Genomic DNA, 19,198 nt, shown 5'->3' with positions numbered 1-19,198 from the left:
TAAAAAATATTCATGCTATTAAAATCTTTGTTATCATAACAAGCAAAGTGAGCTTGACAGATTTTATATTTTTATCAGATTTGCTCAGTATGTTCTGTGCAACATGATTTTATACACCGTTTATGTGGCAACCCTGAAATTTTCTTTGGGTTCTTCTAGGAGACATACAGACAGCCATTTCCCAGAGAATCTGAAGCAGAGGAGAAATAAGAGGCCCAGAAGACTGCCAACGGGGGTAATGAGCCATCAGTATGAAGATGCATTAATACGTCAAAGAGAGGCAAAACAATCAGTAGCTTTACATACGAGTCCCAGATTGACTATCACAAAGCTTAATGTGGTTTGCCATCTAGCTGCTTCTCACCTGGGTGACTGCAGGTGGTAGTGCTCGGTTAAGTACATCAGCACTTACTCAGTTAATGGCGATGAACACATTTTTCTCCTCTTCAAGAGCTCTAGAGAGGCATTTTGAGGAAGCTCAGTAATACTCAATGAATCTCATACCAAATTCTTAATAGAATAGGTTAAAGACAGCCCATTTCTCCATGCTCCTGAAAGGAGCCTTTCAACCGTTGAAGAGTTTGTCTTCTAGAGCTTTGAATACTGAAGGCCTAGTATCTGACACCATCCTCTACCCAGACACAAACTGCATAGCCACTACTGGCAATGTTGGAGCTCAGATTAATTAAACTGCAACTCCAAAAGTTTATTGTCATGAAAGATGTTTAAAAGCCAGCTATGGTGGCCCACACCTTAAACCCAGAATTTAGGAGGCTGAGGCAGATGGATCTCTGAGGTTGAGGCTAGCCTGGTCTACAGAGTGAGTTCCAGGACAGTCAGAGCTATACAGAGAGCATGGAGAAACCTTGCCTCAAGACAACAACAGTAGAAGCAGCAAAAAAGTAAAGGAAATAGCACAGTTGTAAGGTACTTGCCGTACAAGGTACATGCCATTCTGAGGACCCAAATTTTATTCCCAGCACTCACATAAAAATAATCTCTTTATAATCCAATGCTGGGTAGCTGAAAAAGCAGTTCCTGGAGCTAATGGGCCAGCTAGCTCAATCAGATCACTTAGCCTTTGGTTGTCATGGAGAGATTCTGTCTGAAACAAACACACACACACACACACACACACACACACACACACATTGGAAGTTGACTTATGACACATACATGCTTGTGTGCACATATGTGTCTATACACATACACTTACTCCCAAGGTTGTACACAAAGCCATCCATAACTAACATGGATGTTTTACAGTGATACTTAACTATTTCCCCTGGACCAAATGTCCACCAGTCAGCAGGAGAAACAGAGTGCTAAGTGCAGCTCAAAAGAAAATGACTTGAGAAGAAAAAGACTAGAGTCAATTTTCTTGGGTGATGATGGAAAAGTTCAGTTTAGAAGTCAGAAATAAAGGGGACTACTATTATCAAAGGAGGCACAGATGAGATGGTCTGGGCTATCTGGGGTATAGGGAAAGGAAGGCTATCCTTCAAAGGACAATTAGGTGTCCCATGAGAAGTCACATGAGCGCTGTATAACTACCTAGATCCTAGAGAGTCAGGTCCACTTAATTTTTGACATGGTGTCACTGTGTGGTCCAGTTATCTTTAAAATCATTATCTTCCAGATATCTTACTGGCTTCTTAATTAGGACTGAGATGTATACTATGCCCAGTATCAAAGCAAGTTTTTGATAGTGACAATTACAGGATTCCTACTAGAGAGTACATGGATTCTCACTCAGAGGCAAAGAACAGATGCCAAAAATGTTTCCTAAGGAACATAAAAAATAAATGCCTGTTGGTGAATGACATATGGTTAGAGAAACATGCTTTATTAACCATATCAAATATACTATATGTACACACAAGCAGCTATGGAGTGCTACATGATGTCTCAACACGTGAAACACAGTGATTTAAGAGATCATTGAAGAAACACTTGATAGCTGAGAAGTGAAGTGCTTTGTAACTTAGAGCCACCCACTTCCTGTACATTGACATTGCATCCAAGTCTCTTTGTGATGAATCCCATTCCTTAGACTCATCTTGTAACACTGTAAGCAATGTTCATACACCACCTTCAATACCTGTGTTCAATTTGCCATTCCCCACATCAGAAGAGACATTTATTATTCAAAGAGTCTTGATGACCAGAGGAGTTAAAAACAGTTATGTTGTATGTTGTATGTATATTAGCATTGTATGTTCTCAAGACTTCCTAACTCTAATTCCCAAAATGCCTGAGTATTATGGCATTAGCTAAGGAGAAGCCGATAACTTTATCTATGCCCAACCAAATGACACTAGGAACAACATCTTGGGTTTAGTGCTTATCAACTGTATGTTTTTTCCAGTTGTTTCATTTTTTTAAAGCTCCTCAAGTAATTCTTAAGTGCAGAAAAGTCTGAGTCTATACTGAATGAGACACAGAATGAATAATCTATTTTAAAATGTAGATTTTTTTTTATAGTTTTTCTGGCCTAGCCTTTCTAAGGAAAACTGATTAAAAAGCCACCTTACTGTTAAGATTTTCAGTGTTTTATGACAAGGTAAAAGTAGAATTAGATAAGGCTATGAATCAAACTTAAAATCAAGGAAATCAGAAAACAAATTGAGAGGCAGGAAGATGGCTGAGCTAGATAGTAAATCCATAGTGATGTTACTGGTACCCAAGATAGCTCCAGATCAGGGATGCAGCTTCCTCTGGTCATGAGTGAATTGGTTTGTGAAGGGCTTGGGCATCATGTTATTGTCTTAATGCTTCCTGGATGATTCTAGTGTACAGTGAGGACTGAAATCATTGTTGGAGACACAAGTGTATTAATATTGACTGGTGTAAAGTGACTAAATAAAGCAGGTTAGCCTATATAGAACTGACCCTTTTAAAAAAAAACTAGAATTTTGACACTGCCTGAGGAAATACTGTTGGCTTAGGGGGCTTTGTAAAGAGCAAAATATATGATTACCTACAACTTGAAAGGTGGAGAAGCACCTAAAGAAATGTTCAACATTCTTACTCATCAGAGAAATGCAAATCAAATCAACCCTGAGATTCTATCTCACACCAGACAGAATAGCTAAGTTCAAAAATTCAGGTGACAGCAGATGCTGGCCAGGATGTGGAGAAAGAGGAACACTCCTCCATTGCTGGTGGGATTCCAAGCTTGTACAACCACTCTGAAAATCAGTCTGGTGGTTCCTCAGAAAATTAGACATAGTATTACTTGAGGACCCAGTTACACTACTCCTGGGCATATAACCCAAAGATACTCCAACATTTAACAAGGACACATGCTCCACTACATAGCAGCTTTATTTATAATAGCCAGAAGCTTGAAAGAACCTAGATGTCCTTCAACAGAGGAATGGATACAGAAAACGTGGTACATTTACACAATGGAGTACTACTCAGCTATGATAAACAATGAATTCATGAAATTCTTAGGCAAATGGTTGGAATGAGAAAATGCCATCCAGAGTGAGGTAACCCAATCACAAAAGAACACACATGGTTTGCATTCACTGATAAGTGAATATTAGCCCAAAAGCTTGGAATACCCAAGATATGATTAACAGACCACATGAAGCTCAAGAAGAATGAAGACCAAAGCGTGGATACTTCAATATTTCTTAGAAGGGAGAACAAAATAACCATGGAAAGAGTTACAGAGACAAAGTGTGGGGCAGAGACTGAAAGAATGACCATCTTGAGACTGCCTCACCTGGGGGGGGGGTCCATCCCATATACAGTCACCAAAGGCAGACACAATTGTGGAGGCCAAGAAATGCTTGCTGACAGGAACCTGATATAGCTGTCTCCTGAGAGGGTCTGCCAGTGCCTGACATATACAGAGGTGGATGCTCACAGTCAACCATTGGACTAAGCACAGGCTCACAAGTGGAGGAGTTAGAGAAAGGACTGAAGGAGCTGAAGGGGTTTGCAACCCCATAGGAAAAAATAAACAATATCAACCAACCAGAGTAAGGTCTAAACCACTAACCAAGGAGTATACATGGAGGGACTAACCAGTACCTCCTGAGCTTGTGTCTCTAGCTGCATATGTAGCAGAAGATGGCCTTATCGGCCATCATTGGGAGGAGAGGCCTTTGGTCTTGCAAAGATTATATGCCCCAGTATTAGGCCATCTTCTGCTACATATGCAGCTAGAGACTTGAGCTCAGGGGGTACTGGTGAGTTCATATTGTTGTTGCACCTACAGAGTTGCATCCTCCTTCAGCTCCTTGGGTACTTTCTCTAGCTCCTCCATTGGGGACATGCCAGCAAGATTCTGCTGAAGGGACCCTGATATAGTGGCCTCTTGTGAGACTCTGCCATTGCCTGGCCAACACAGAAGTGGATGCTCACAGTCAGATATTGGATGGAGCACAGGGCCCCCATCAGGTTCTTTAGACCTGTGCATCTGAATTTCAAAAAGATGCAATGATCCCTTTTCCAGTTTTTTTGGATGCTGGCCAGAGCTTACCTATGCTTTTTTGTGCTATGTTGGGCTTCCTTACTTGTTTTTTACAGCTCCCTCATTCAAGTCCCCACCATGTGACTGACATCCATGCCAGGATAACTCAAACAGCTTGGCTTTAATCTACAGTGTGATTACATTCCTCTTCTCTATTCTCCTCTGGGCAGATGTTAAGATTTGCACCTTGCATGCCCTGGATTTTTTTTTGTTGGCTTGTTTATTTGTTTGTCTGTTTTGCTTTTAACCTCTAATATTGTCCTCAAGCTACAAATGAGTATGGGATGAAGGAAGGGAGGGAATGGGAGGGAGGGAGGGATGAAAGAAGAAAGGGAGGATATAGTTCTTGAGGGATCTAGAATTCTGGACAACAAATCACTCAAAGGCACTCAAACTTAACAAAGCCTATCCTGGTACTATCCAATGAGCTGACAAACACCACTGCCCACCCCCCACCCCCCAGCGACGCAGTGGCTCAGTGGTGCAGTGACACAGTAGTGAAGTGGCACAGTGCCGCAGTTTTGTACTGGAGCAATGGCACAGTGGCATGATGGTGTGATGCCCTTCCATTCCAAGGACTCTCTTTTCCTCTTGGAGATCCTTACCTGCCAACAGTAGCTCTTTTTTTTTTCCTGCTTGCATCCTCTCCTGGGCTGTCCTGTTGGCTGTCTCCTCCATGAATGAGAAGTGCTTCAGTGCTAACAGAGGGTTCCTCTTGTTTTGTTCCACTTTTCCAACCCCACTGAACTACAGAAGCTAAAGATTTAGAGGTAGCCAATGCACATTTAAGGCCTTGGTAAATGTCAAATGTGGTGCTAAGATTTGATTTTAAAAGTCACTATTTATTTACATTGTGATTCCCTTTCTTTTGGATGTGGAATCTTGAACCTACCTTAACCGGAAAAGCATTCATCTTCGTGGCTTATTGTGTGGGGGGTAATAATGATGTTCGTTAACACGTGGTTTTGATCATTAGTTGACACTTGAAATGGACTCTATTTTAAGATTTTGCAGTTAAAAAGGCCAAATGTTGAGTTTCGACTGTAGTCTGTGCTACAACATGACATCCTACTATCCTCCAAATTCTCTTCGGCAGCTGCATCACCAGAGAATCTGATGTTAAACAGCTCCACAACAGAGAAGCAATTGGAAGCCTGGATGGGAGGCATTGAAAGAGAACTGCCAAGCCTGTGGCAGGAATTTGCTTGAGTAACAAATAAATTCTTACACACCAAAACCACTGAGATAGGAGGGATTATTTTTTTTCCCCTACAGCACAGCCTAAGTATATCTGACTACAGTAGCCATTCTTCAAATTGAATTTAATTGAAAGCTTTTTAAAAGTCCACTGTCAAAATATGTTTGCTGGCATAACCCAGAGCGCCTACGCCTTTGGTTCTCTACCGCATGTTACAGATGTTATTAAATTTATCTTAAGACAACATAGCCTCTTCTGTGCCCACTGCTCAATCACCGTAGCCGAGAGGTGGGGATATGCTGCTGAGCGGTGCCTGGACCTCATAGCTCATTCCAATGCTGCAAAGGATTTCTGTCTTACAACCGATGGTAGCAGTCTCCATCTAGTCTGTGTAACTGCACTAAATGCAAGGCATTCCTCCAAGCTGTGCAAGTAAAGAATGAGGCTCCAGGCATTGGTTTAAACAGAAAAAAAGAACAAGCATAAACAGCTGCTTCAAAGGGACTTATACAATTTTTGGGTCAAGAACTGCAGGACTTAGCAGCTAAGTATACATAGTCATTCATCAGTTTCTATAAGAGATTGGTTCCAGGAGACCCTGTGGATAGCAAAGTCTACAATAGCCGTGGTTCTTTCATAGTATGATTTAGAATATGTATATAGCTCTGGTACATGCTCTTGTGCCTATTTAATCATCTGAAATTAGTCCAATAAAAGCACCATGCAAATGTTTTTACAGTGTGATGCTTATAGTGACAAGAGAAAAGTGTATATTCAGTACATGTCATCCTTTTCCTTTAGTCTGTTTTGCCTGTTATGGTTGAATTCACAAATGTAAACATGGGGGCAGTCAACTATAAGACTAATACAGGGAGTATTCCTTTTATAAAAAATTGGCCTTAGTCATTTAATCTGTATTTTACAGTACTGAATAAGATATAAAAGGCACCACACACTTGCAAAACTAAGCATGCATAGATATGTGAAAATATGTGCTTGAGGGCTGGTGGGACAACTCAGCAATGGAAATCACTTGCTACAAAAGCCTGGCGACCTGAGATAAATCCCTGAAATATCACAGTGGAAGGAGAAAACTGACTCTTAATAGTTACCAACTGAATTCCACAACCCACAGGCCGAGGCAAAAACTTGCCTGGGCTTACATGTATTAAATACACACAACGAATAACTATAAGTCTTACTTAATATATATGGTGTGGGCGCATGTGTGTATGTGTGTGTGTGTGTGTGTGTGTGTGTGAGAGAGAGAGAGAGAGAGAGAGAGAGAGAGAGAGAGAGAGAGAGAGAGAGAGAACCATTTCCTCTGAGACTCTGCATTTCTAAGACCTTGCATAGACACTCAACCCTTTTTACTGCAATGGTGGATTTATACACCAATTACTAACTAGGTGACAGTCTGAACTTAGTGTTTGCTAATTGATTCATTACCAGTTAATCTAGGCAAAATGATCAAAAGACTTGCTCATTTCAGCCTCAGTGGCAATAAAAAGTCTATTACTTCTTTAACAACACAGTGTCTATAAGTACCCCACATTTAGTAACTAAATTGGGTACAATTATATATTTCAGGGTCTGTCTCCAGCTGTGTCAGCATCTGTTCCAATTCTCTGCTTTTCTCTTCCCCTCGATTCTGTAAGGTTTTGGGGGAAAGGTGGGTTTAAGCAGTGCCAAAAATCTGTGTTCACTTTTAGAAACTGAAACAGCAGGAGTTTGCTGAATTTCACCTTCAGGGGTGTCATAGATGCTTGCAGCTTTCTCAGGTCTGTTCATCATCTCCTCTGCAGTGCCCTCACTTAGGCTGCCTGCTAAGGTTTGACAAAGTAAGTGTTTAAACCTAGCACATGGCCAAAGGGATGAAAGCTACTCCCTCTCATTTTTTAAATAGCTAAGTGATTCACATTAGTGCCATGGAAGGTCCAGTTATATTAACAGGTGTTGCAGTAGATTAATCTCAAATAGGGCAAGAGAGAGTTTAAAGAAACAGCCTCCCCTAAACCAAGTCTAAAGCAGAACACAATTGAAAACAGGACAATGGATTGCAATTTTGTGTTTTAAAGATCTCATGTCCTTTTTGTGTATCAGGCTTTAAAATACTGTAAAAAAAAATCAAAGCAAAAAGCTATGATAAATGTAACAGAAGAGAAAGGAAGCATTTATTTAAAGCTTAGAAACATTTGTCCACCCATCACAGACATAGATGTGTCCATTACAATGGCTTAATGGGTCACTGTCCTGTTAATATGGCCCACTTCTAGAACTCTGTAGTCCAAGCTACTTTGTGATAATTATCCATAAAAATTCTACTCTCAAACTCAATAATTGACCAAATGTAGAGATTTGATAATTTCTTACTTGTTCACCATAATTATGATAGGAAATATTTGCATAAGGCAATGGCATCAGGGCTATTACATTAAAAGCCATATTTATTAATTGTTAATCCAATGGACATTAGCAACAATCAACAGTGTAGGTTTATAGATCATTGTCAACTGCACTCTGAGGGAGGCTTGGTAAAATCACAGCGTCTAGTCAATTCACCTCTGTTCATTTTTTTCAGGTTTTTTAAGTTAAGAAAATCTAATGATCAAGGTTGTACAGATAAATAGAAATGTTCAACTACTTCTCTAACTCTAAATATCTAACCTACTCTGCCATCAGGCATGAAATCACAGCCAACTGTTCTGTCACATTGGAATGGTTAAATGATGCCCTGAATACAGCATCCTTGAAAAAAAAAAAAAAACTATTCTTTGTCTATCAGATAATTGGGTCAATCTCCATACCTGAGCACTGTATTTCCTTCACATCCCTAATGGACTGTGGATTCAGTTGATTATATCTAGATTTGCACTCTGATTCACCTACTTAAAATAAACATTCCACAGTTAGGGAAATGGAGAAGCTGGGGGAGCTGAACCAAAATAATAAAATCAGGGCTGGGGAGGTGGCTCAGTGGATAAAGTGCTTGCTGCCCAAGCTTGAAGACCTTAGTTCAGATGCCCAGAGCCCATATAAAGCCAAGCAAAGTAGTATGTGTCTAAAATGCCAATACTCCTATGGTAAGGTGGTAATTCCAGAATCTATCAGGCCAGCTACAAAGGGGTATGCACATGTGGATAGCAAACAAAAGAAAAAGACTCTGTCCCAGACAGGAGAACAGGTAAGGCCTAACCCTTGAGGTCGTATGCTCAATTTCACATGTACACTGTGGGACATGTACACTGACAAACAAATGCAGACTCTCATACAAATATTTACATACATACATGTACACACATAAACACACAGATTAAAGACATTGCATCATAAAATCACAAGACTGTCTAGCATGTCCACGGTGGGAATGGGAGCAGCATTCAGGTGTTTGGTCCATGAGGTCATTTCTTTATTCCGTTCTCTCTACTGCCATCATCCTTTTCCCACATATAACCACTCTCTTGTATGAAAGCCAAGCTTCCTCCATGACTTCTGCAAAAACCCTTTGATTTCTGACCGTATGACTAAGCACCAAGAATGGGCACCGAGTCAGTTTAGGATGTATGCAATTGAAACCCACTCAAGCCTGACACAATGCACACTATTATGGCTGAACTCCTAAACTCAGAGACTATGATAAAATAGTCCCCCAAAATGAATTATAGTAAAGCAATGGAGATTTCATAATACATTCCTATTGACTTTTTTCTAATGACTGACTTTGTTTGTAGCATTATTGATCTAACTTTAAGTCCAAAAGCAATTCACTAGAAGGAAGACTGTTTGGTGTCATTGTGTAGATACAGTTAACATCTTCTTTCTGTAGCTCACTGTGGCAACCAGTGTCCAGAGTGGATCTTCCATGGAACTCCAGGCTTCATAGCATACTCCCTTTTACCTAGATGAGGGGTAGAAAGGATGATTCTATTTCGCTGCTCTCAGAAGAAGATGTAAATAGCTACTGCACTAATCCAGTAGGGACATAGAGGGCACAGGTGGCTAAATTTGGCCCATCATATTCAGACCCATGTCCACACCTTGACAAAGGATAACAGTTATCTAGGTCAGAAATCCAGGCAGGATTGACTGGTTATTTTTTTACTAAGATATCAATTAATTAAGTATCAATAAGATAGAAAGGTCTCGGTTGGGCTTGGACTTTTCATATCTGATGGTTCTGCAGATGGGCATCCTTCCACTTTCAGGTCCCTACCTGTTGGCTATCTCCTTCTCGAATGCAGCAACACCACATTTAAGTCCATGTGATTTCCTTTGTTGCCACCAGGGAGAGAAAGTTCTGCATTTAACACGCTCAGGTGATTTGACCTAGGTAGCCTTTCTCTCACCATTTATGGTTTATGGTTCTGATTCAAACCCAAATGGAATATTTCTTTGCATTCTTCCTTCACGCATAGTCCCATCATGTCTCTTCTGTTAAGATTCAGACACTTTTCTATAAAGGATGACAACATAAATTTGGTTTACGAGCTTATTCATTATGAATGCTCAGGTTCTCATTTAGAGAAAAAAGTCTTCGAAGCTTCATGTTTTTTTCTGTTGCTAAGTTAAATGATGAAAATCATTTATTTTATATTTTCTCTTCGGATACTGTCTCCTTTTGAAAGATTTCTTTCTACTTCCATTAGTGCCAGTCTCCTTTCATGGGCAGCTTTCTCAAGTAGCCAACACACCAAAAAGAAAATTCGCCAAGACCTGGTCAAGAAAGTTTAATACACCAGTGGTCACAGACTGAGTTGTGAGAACTGAGAAGGAACCAAGCAGTCCCCCTAGGGACTTCTCTCCTGCCACTCCATCTCAGACTCGGGGAACCTCTGTTTGAGTCACAAACCCATATTGAGTGTCACATGTAATTAAACTATTCACCTCTGGCTGGGGAGACGGCTTGGCTGATGAAAACATGTAGACCGAGGCTTAGATTCTCAGAAGCCACATACATGCTGTGTGGGTGCATTGTAATAAAAAGTAAATCAGGCGGTTCTTCCCCACCTTTGATCATTTAGTTACCAAATAAAAGACACAAAACTTTTATATTTATAATAAGCTTTCAAAGCACTAGAGCTGGACATATCCTGACTGACCTTCTTTTTTGTCTACGCTCCCATCAAGCACCCTAGATATAACATGCCATGTAGGAGCCTGGGACACTCCTATTCCAACTGGCCATGTTCCCACAATCCACCTACCACATTGTGTCCTCTTCTTTTCTCTTCTTGTCCCTCCTCTCCTCCTGGTCTCTGGCTCAGACCCTAACAAAGCCCAGGAACCGAAGCCCTGCATGCCTCTCTTCTGCCCAGCTTCAGGCTATGGCCATCTTTATTCAATCAATAGTTTTAAACTGAGGAGCAAGGTTCTATAGCATCATTCAGCATCCTCATCTTTGGGAACAAACAGATCTTGGGGGCCTGTATTTGACATCACAATACATGGCAACAAGCCAAACCTCAACATGGATGTCACTCTTGTCATTTCAGGACTACAGTGGTGATGATAGTGGAAGTCAGAAACAGTGGAAACCTGGGACAGGTTGGCAAGCCCTGGGTTCCACTGAGAGACCTTTACTAGGTGAAAAAGAAGCGTGATGGAAAAAAGACTGTCTAGGTCAGCCTCAGGCCTCTACATGCAAGTGCATATGCATGCACATATGCCAATGCACGGGTCAACACACTTGAGACCATTAATACATGTATATATGCATATAACCAAAAAACAAATTCTCATTCTTCCTTCCCAATTTAACAATAAAACTCTACTTTAAACATATAAAAAATAAATTGCCATTTATTATATATGCACAATCACATACAAATGCACACTATTAAAACTGTCAGAGATGGCACTTTTATGAGTCTGCCTGTTTGACACCAAAAGAAGAACCCTGTAGAAAAGAATTATACTAAGTTTCTTAAGGACTTATTAAAATTGAGGAGGCCAGTGCATTGTCACTGAATGTCCACTTTATTTCATATTTCTTTGTGCTATAGTTTTTGTTTTTAAGATTTTAAATCAACAGCGGTAGCTACGAGGAGGCCCCAGCAGTAATGGCAGCGTAAGTTAGAGGACATCTCACTCTGTGGACAAAAGCAATCTGCTGGAAGATAAAATTTGCAGAGGGGAAACTGGGAAGGGGGATAACATTTGAAATGTAAATAAATAAAATAACCAATAAAAATTAAAAAAAAAAAGAATTAGAAATAAACTGATTCAAAAGCATAAAGGAGCAAAAAATAATGTTATTCATTTAGTTCTTCCCTTTTCACCAAAACTTGTAATTCAGGCTCCTTCTAATATCTGACCCATGAAATCCAGATGATAAGCAGTTATTTCAAAAAGACTCAGAGCAATTACCATGTGTCACTTATTGAAATTCCAGTGTGTTTTTGCAATTGAGAGGTCTGCTTCCCTCCTCCTGGTGGTAAACAAGACATGAAAACTGACAGAGGGGCCAATACATACATATCTTTAGGCCCAATATTTAATTCTACAATCGACTGATCATCATGTTGATACAATCAAGTGCCAAGATCAATTGTTTCAGATCATCCTAATAATCACAGAACATTTCAGCCATCTTGCTTCTTGTTTCTAATTACAGCTAAGCTGTTTGACCAATTTGAATATTTGATTTATTTGAATTGGCTAAATGGATTGAGTTAGTACAAGACCTTCAGACCACCCGACTGCTTTATGATTTACTTTGACTTTTAAGGAAGACTTCCTTTCCTCCACCCCAGACAAAGAAATTTCAATACGTTCTATCTTTAATGAAGCCCATCCAGCCATCTACCAATCTTGATTTTGCCTCCGGGCAGCTCTGAGCAGCAGGCACTGAGTCAAAGTAGCTCTCTGCTAGCTAATCTGATAAACTAACCTGACAGATGAATGCATTTTAGGGAGGCTACTGTTCGTACTTTAGAAAATGGTTACTAAAGGCAGCCTTGGGATATCCAAATTATTTGATCCCTTTTCACTGAAAAGTTGATCTTGCATAACTCACACAGCTATTTTTCAAATGTTTCTCAATGAAAAATAATAGTAGTAATAACCATAACATATAGCTCCTTCTTATATTATTTCACACACACACACACACACACACACACACACGTAAGTCTATATTCCTTAACCTAGTAACGAAAGTCTCATCCAATTTTTCCAGATTCTGCTGATAGATTGGAGCTGTTATTAAGCTGATAAATCACTAGATATTTTTACAAGGCTTGGTTAGGGAGTTGCTCTCTTCTGCAAATGGCACAGTTTTTTTTTTCTCCCAGGAAACTGTTCTCTTCTCAAAGACTAAAAGCATCCCTGGAGAATTTAAGAACAGACAGCTGGCCTCCAGGCTTCTAATGTCTTTTTATGTCTAAAGCAACTCTGCTCCAGAGGCCTTGTGCCTGGCCTGCTCCTGAGCCTTTCTTGCTGGTCACTATTCCACTTGGTCAACTCCAACTCCAACTAAGTAAAAGGTATTTCTGGTCTGGCTAAAAAGAAATTATGATCTTCTTTTTGCTTTGTTGTTGCTGTTGTTTTTAAAGACCTTTATGCTATATGTGTTCCAAGATAACAGCTTTTTGATGTCTATGAAGGATCCAACTAAACTCAGGGTACAGCAGAGAAAAACAACAGGAAAAGTTCTGGAACTTGTAAACTGAGCCAAAGCCAGCTTCAAAGGGAAAGACTAAGATGGGGAGCTTGAAAGATTCTACCTTGAGTCTGAATGAATCCAGAGTCAAACCTGGACACATAGGAGGAACCTCAAGGAAGCTAGTGGTCTGGGTAATTAGTTAGGTTCAATGGTTTGAGAAAGGGGGACTGTGATCTGGGCAAGGAAGCCTGGGCCTATTTGAGGCCTCAGTTTCTTTATTCAAAAAGTAAAGTCTTGAAATGGCATTAGTCAAACATGATGGAAGTATGAGTAGAGTACAGTCAGTCATCCAGATAAGTAAAACCAAATAAAGAGATCGCATTAGTGATCTTGCATGAGGTGTGTGTGTACATGTGTGTGAGAGCAAGACAGAGAGAGAGAGAGAGAGAGGAGAGAGAGAGAGAGAGAGAGAGAGAGAGAGAGAGAGAGAGAGAGAGAGAGAGAGAGAGAGAGAGAGAGAGAAGGGGGATGGAGGACAGGATGGAGAGTATTAATTTTGTGTTTATACATGTTTGTATATGTGAGTTTGGAGATATGTATGGCATAACCTGATTGTGAAATTCAGAAAACAACCATGAGTACTGGTGCTCACTTTCTGCCTTGCTTGAAACAGGATGTCTTGTTTGCCTCTGCCTATTCTATGTTAGCTGGCCTTTGAGCTTTTGGGACTTCTCCTATCTCCACCTCCACCTCACTAGAGAATGCTGGCATCCCTGGTGCAGACACACACTGCCATGTCTGACTTTATGTGGGTCCCCCAACTCAGACCCTCACAGTTATGTGGTAAGCAGTTTACCTACTGATGTCACAGTTCCAAGAGAGAGATGTATCATGACATAAATGAGCTCACCTGAGATGATGGAGGCTAAAAATTCTGCAGTCAGTTCCATCAATATCTGTGAGACGAAACCCTGGAAAGTTGGTGACATCACTCAGTTCAAGACCAGAGGACAGAGAAGGGATGCGTGAAGATCAATAGAGTCGGTCCTGGCAAAAGTCTTAAAGCCCAAGTTGCTTTGATGGTCTCATAGGCCACATTCTAAACTGTTCAAAGCAATTGATGGAAGAGAAACACATAAGCAATGACAAGAGCCACACTAGATGCAATGCAGAATACAAATGGTGGAGAAATCAATGTTAAATAAGTTCCTGACTTTTGATGTTCGTTACATGCTGCTGGAAAACAGTGTTAATTTCAAATTATTCTCTCAGGATGTAGGCTCATGGAAGATTAACCCGAATACACATTTTTAGGTCACTGAGACTGGCAAAATGAGGTATTATATATTTCTCCGCTTCTAGTTTCCACCAAAAGTGACAATGTCACATCTGTTTGTATTTCATTAGCAACACCATGTCACAAGGTTCTTTCTGACTTCATGATCTGAGAAGTAAAATCCTATTTGCCATGTGCCTACATGACACCAAAGTGGAAAATGAGTGTTGTGCCACCTTTAGGGTCATTACCTTCCAGTAGAAAAATGAAAAGCGTTTTGGATTTTCCAAAGTTACACAAACACAAACACACACACACATACACACACACACTCACACACACACAAACACCTATAAGCAAAAAGATCAAACCAAATAAATACCTGCAAAGCCCTGTCCCTCCTTCTTCCATATACAAACTTAAATAAGTTGTCTGTCTTTGTTATCAGTTCTTTCTCCTCATACTCATCTTGTCTGAACTTCCAACTCTTCTTTGAAATTGTTTGGCCATTCATTAATGACCTATGTGTTGTTAACTCCAATTGACGTCAGTGGCTTAATGGTCTCTCATTCTCCCTTCCCTTTCTTTGTTTCTATGAAACATTTTCTAACCTCATCAATTTCTCACTTCAACTTCAGCAGCTCATTGCTTCCCGCAGCTCACTTTATCCATCTTTTCCCTCCCTTTTATGACCACCTATATGAACTTCCCCTGACTCATTTCACCAGTTGCCTTGACATCACTATTGTCTATATTCCGATGAATCCCCAGTAGCACCTCTTCCCTAGTTCCCCTCGAGGCCTGAACATCTAGGAACCCACTTGAAACAACTATTGGGAATCCTATAAACTCATTGCATTTAATAGCTAGGAAACAGAAATTATGATGTGTTCTAGTCACCCAAGTCAAAGATCTAGAACCATCCCCAATTTCTTTCTTCCCTACTTCTATCCCACACTATCATGTCCCAAGATTGTGATACTATTTCTCATACTGACTGTAATGGCCTTCATCAGCTTCATTCTAACCAGCTCTTAGTGTCTGTTCTTTACATATAAACATTCTTTTTACAAACATATTATGTCTCTCTCTGACTTACATGTCCTTTAATTCCTACAGTATAATCCAAAATTCTCCTTGTGATCTTTGAAGTAATTGAAACTTTTCCAATTGATTTACTAGCTGTTCCTACTGCCCTAATCATGTTTTGTGTATTTCACCTATATAGAGTTATCTGTATGTCCTGGAAAAGGCTCTGGTCACTTACATCTTCGTGGCTTTGAACATGCACCCTTTAATGACATACTCTTGTGTCTGCCTAGTTAAGTCCTCTGATACCTCATTTATTATTCCTCTCCTTTTATCCTCTCAGGTTGGAACTGGACTCTTAATTTTGTATTCTAAGACCAATTTAAATTCATCTCAATCCCCATGGTATGTTATCACAATTGTGTTTTTCTAGTCTATATTTCATTTTCCATCCTACAATAGGTTATACAAAGACTTGGTTTTACTGATTTTTGTATTCATGGCACAAATGAGTACTGTAACTAACTGTTGTATTCATCTCTACAGTATTTCAAAAAGAAAAATCTAAAACTGTAGTAAGGAAAGCAAAGAAGAAAAATACAATATGTGGAAAGGGATATATACATGTGTATATACCCCTAGGCTAATGTACACATGTGTAGGTCTTCCAGAAAGTCTACCTGATAAGCAGGAAGTCTTTCTCCTGAACCCTGAATACCTCATGCTACACTTTGTACTTTGACACCTCTCTATTTTTTATTTTTTTATTTTTTTATTTTTATTTTTTGGCTTTCTCGAGACAGGGTTTCTCTGTGTAGCCCTGGCTGTCCTGGAACTCACTTTGTAGACCAGGCTGGCCTCGAACTCAGAAATTCGCCTGCCTCTGCCTCCCGAGTGCTGGGATTAAAGGCGTGTGCCACCACACCCGGCTCGACACCTCTCTTTCATCTTGCTTTCATATTACATTTCTTGTATTTGTGTAATCAGTAACTTACTTTAAAATAAATGCTCCTATTCTTTATAACGGTGCTAACATTTTACAAAATACTGCTCTCTTGTTTTAGGCCTACTCTTAGTTTCTCTAGAGAAGCAAATATCCTATCCAAGAGGAGAATGCAAAGAACTATGCTCCAGGCTGAATGAATGAACTCATCACCTCTATTGTGTAAACAGGTAAAGAAAAAAAACCTTATAGAAGCACAAAGAGCTTGAACATTAAAATTTGTACTTCTCAGCCTGAGCCCCAACTCTCTAATACCACAGCATTGACAGCATTTAACTGTTTTTATGTCATTGTTGTTATTTGTTTGTTTTCTATAACTGATAAAATGTGTAAAAGCATGAGGCAATATGAAAATTAAATGTGATAGTAATTGTAATTACATGTACATGTAATTACATTGTAATGAAGGTTTCACTGATATTAAATCATTTCATAACAATAGATATTGAACACATTGTACCATAACATAAGTTTTATATTCTTAATTTTATTTAATTCTTATAGCAAGCCCATATAGCAGTATCATGTCCAAAATAAGTAAGGAGAAATAATAGATGAGGGAAATTGAGTAATTTATGCATCACACAGTCAGCATGGAACTAGAACCACTACTTAAATTCATATTAGTATCATGCTAAGGCAAACACTGCTAGTTACTCTCTGCTTATGTCATGTAAAGCAAAAATCAATTTTGTTACAAATTCATTTTTTGTATTGATTCACTGTGATGACAGAAAGTTCCTATTTATGAAACCATGAGACTTTCCACCTCAAAAGAGTAAGGAGAATCACATGGCATGAGACATTTTAAACGAACCATCTTGTGTATGATGCAAACAGTATCAAAAGATGCTACGCATTATGATTGGTACTCAAATGTTGCTAAGTTCTTTTCTCTATAAATTTTCTGCAGTCTTATACTTCACACATGATTTGTGCCATTTTGCATGTTCTAAGGGTCTGTTCCAATTCTTTTAAATAATTTAGGATTAGTTCTCATTCTCTAGTCAATTAGGAGACAAATACTACCATGTGTTTCTCACTAGACTTAATGGTGCCAAGGTAATTGCACATTCTGCTCTATCTAGTGGGATGATGGCTATGGAATTGACCCGATGATGCCAACCTATTCCACAATTACCAAAGCACTTTGAAAAACAGCAATTTCAGAATTCTCCTGCATTTTCTGTAAGATCACTGACTCCACTGTTCTTAGTGAGTCCAGCTTGTAGTCTATAGTAAGGAAATAGGAGCTAAACAATGCTCTCTACTTGGGAAACCAACTATGAAAAGATAATGGAGGGTATAAGGATGTTTGCAGGGGGTTGTTGTGCAATAAAATCTAGGAGATACAGGATGAATCTTCATGAAAGATAAAATCTGGGTGGAGAGGTGTTAAGGCATCATCATACTTCATCCATCCTACATCCTTGAGGGGAAAGGTGTGGTTGTTACCAGCTGACAAATGACAAAACTCACCTTGATAAAATTCAAATGATGCATTAGAGGCTACAAAGCTATGAGTTTCAGAAGAAGGTAGATAGGTGGCTGAGAAAATAAAATAAAATATTTAACTTAAGAAACGTTTGATCTCAAAATGACAATCTAGTGGGTTGGGGAAAATATTCAGTAGATAGTGACAACTATTTGTATTTCATTTTAGAACCCCCCCCCCAAACTTGGCAAAGATACACCCATGACTTCTATGACTCAGAAATCTACCCATGGACTTTGTGGGTATTTTTAAGATTTTGCAGTAGGAATGAAGCTATTGGCTGGGTTACATTCTCATCGAGAGCCTTCCCTGGGGCAGTTTTCTCTCTCCTAGTTTGTTGGCAGAATTCATCTTCTGGTAGCTGTAGAATAGACCATCAGGATCCCTATTGACCATTGGCAGGAAGCTGCCTCAGATTTTAAAGGTTACCATAGTTCCCTAACAAATGGACTTTTCTAACATGGCTGATGGCCTCATCAAGTTCATGTGCAGAGTTTGATACCATGCGATACACCACCAGGCATCACATTCCATTTCCTTAGTCATATTCTAGATCACAAGCAAGCGCCTTTCTCTCACAGTTGGAGGAGACATGGATTATACAAAGACAGGTACAGCCACTTAAGAGTCTTTATGTCACATTGCGTCAATGATTACCTACCAAAGGAAGAGCATTTATAGATGGAGAGAGCTGCAGCAAGAAGGTGAACTTCTCATTTTCTGGAGTGTTACTGCGTTCAGTCTCCTTGGAAAGCTCAGCTAGCAGCCTATCATAAGGTTAGAGAAGCTGGAGGTTGCTCTCCTCTTGTTTGTAGAAGCAGAGCAATGGGAAGGGAGCCTAGATTCCTGTTGCTTAGAAGATGAAGCACGAAGGGATGCAGGCTGAATGAGGAAAAATAAGAGAACTAACCAGGAACATAGTCATGTATGTGAGCTAGCCATTAAGCACCAAATCATATCTCTAACACTCTGTTGATAATATTCTACGGTGTAGTTTGAATATTTCCATAAAACAGCACTGTCTATTATGTTCAGGCACTGCATTTAATGTTGAATAAAAGTTTGATTTTATATATATATATATATATATATATATATATATATA

This window comes from Mus pahari, chromosome 18 (assembly GCF_900095145.1).
Source record: "Mus pahari chromosome 18, PAHARI_EIJ_v1.1, whole genome shotgun sequence".
NCBI lineage: Eukaryota > Metazoa > Chordata > Mammalia > Rodentia > Muridae > Mus > Mus pahari.
The sequence above is the reverse complement of the archived record's forward strand: the minus strand, read 5'-3'. Positions refer to the sequence as shown.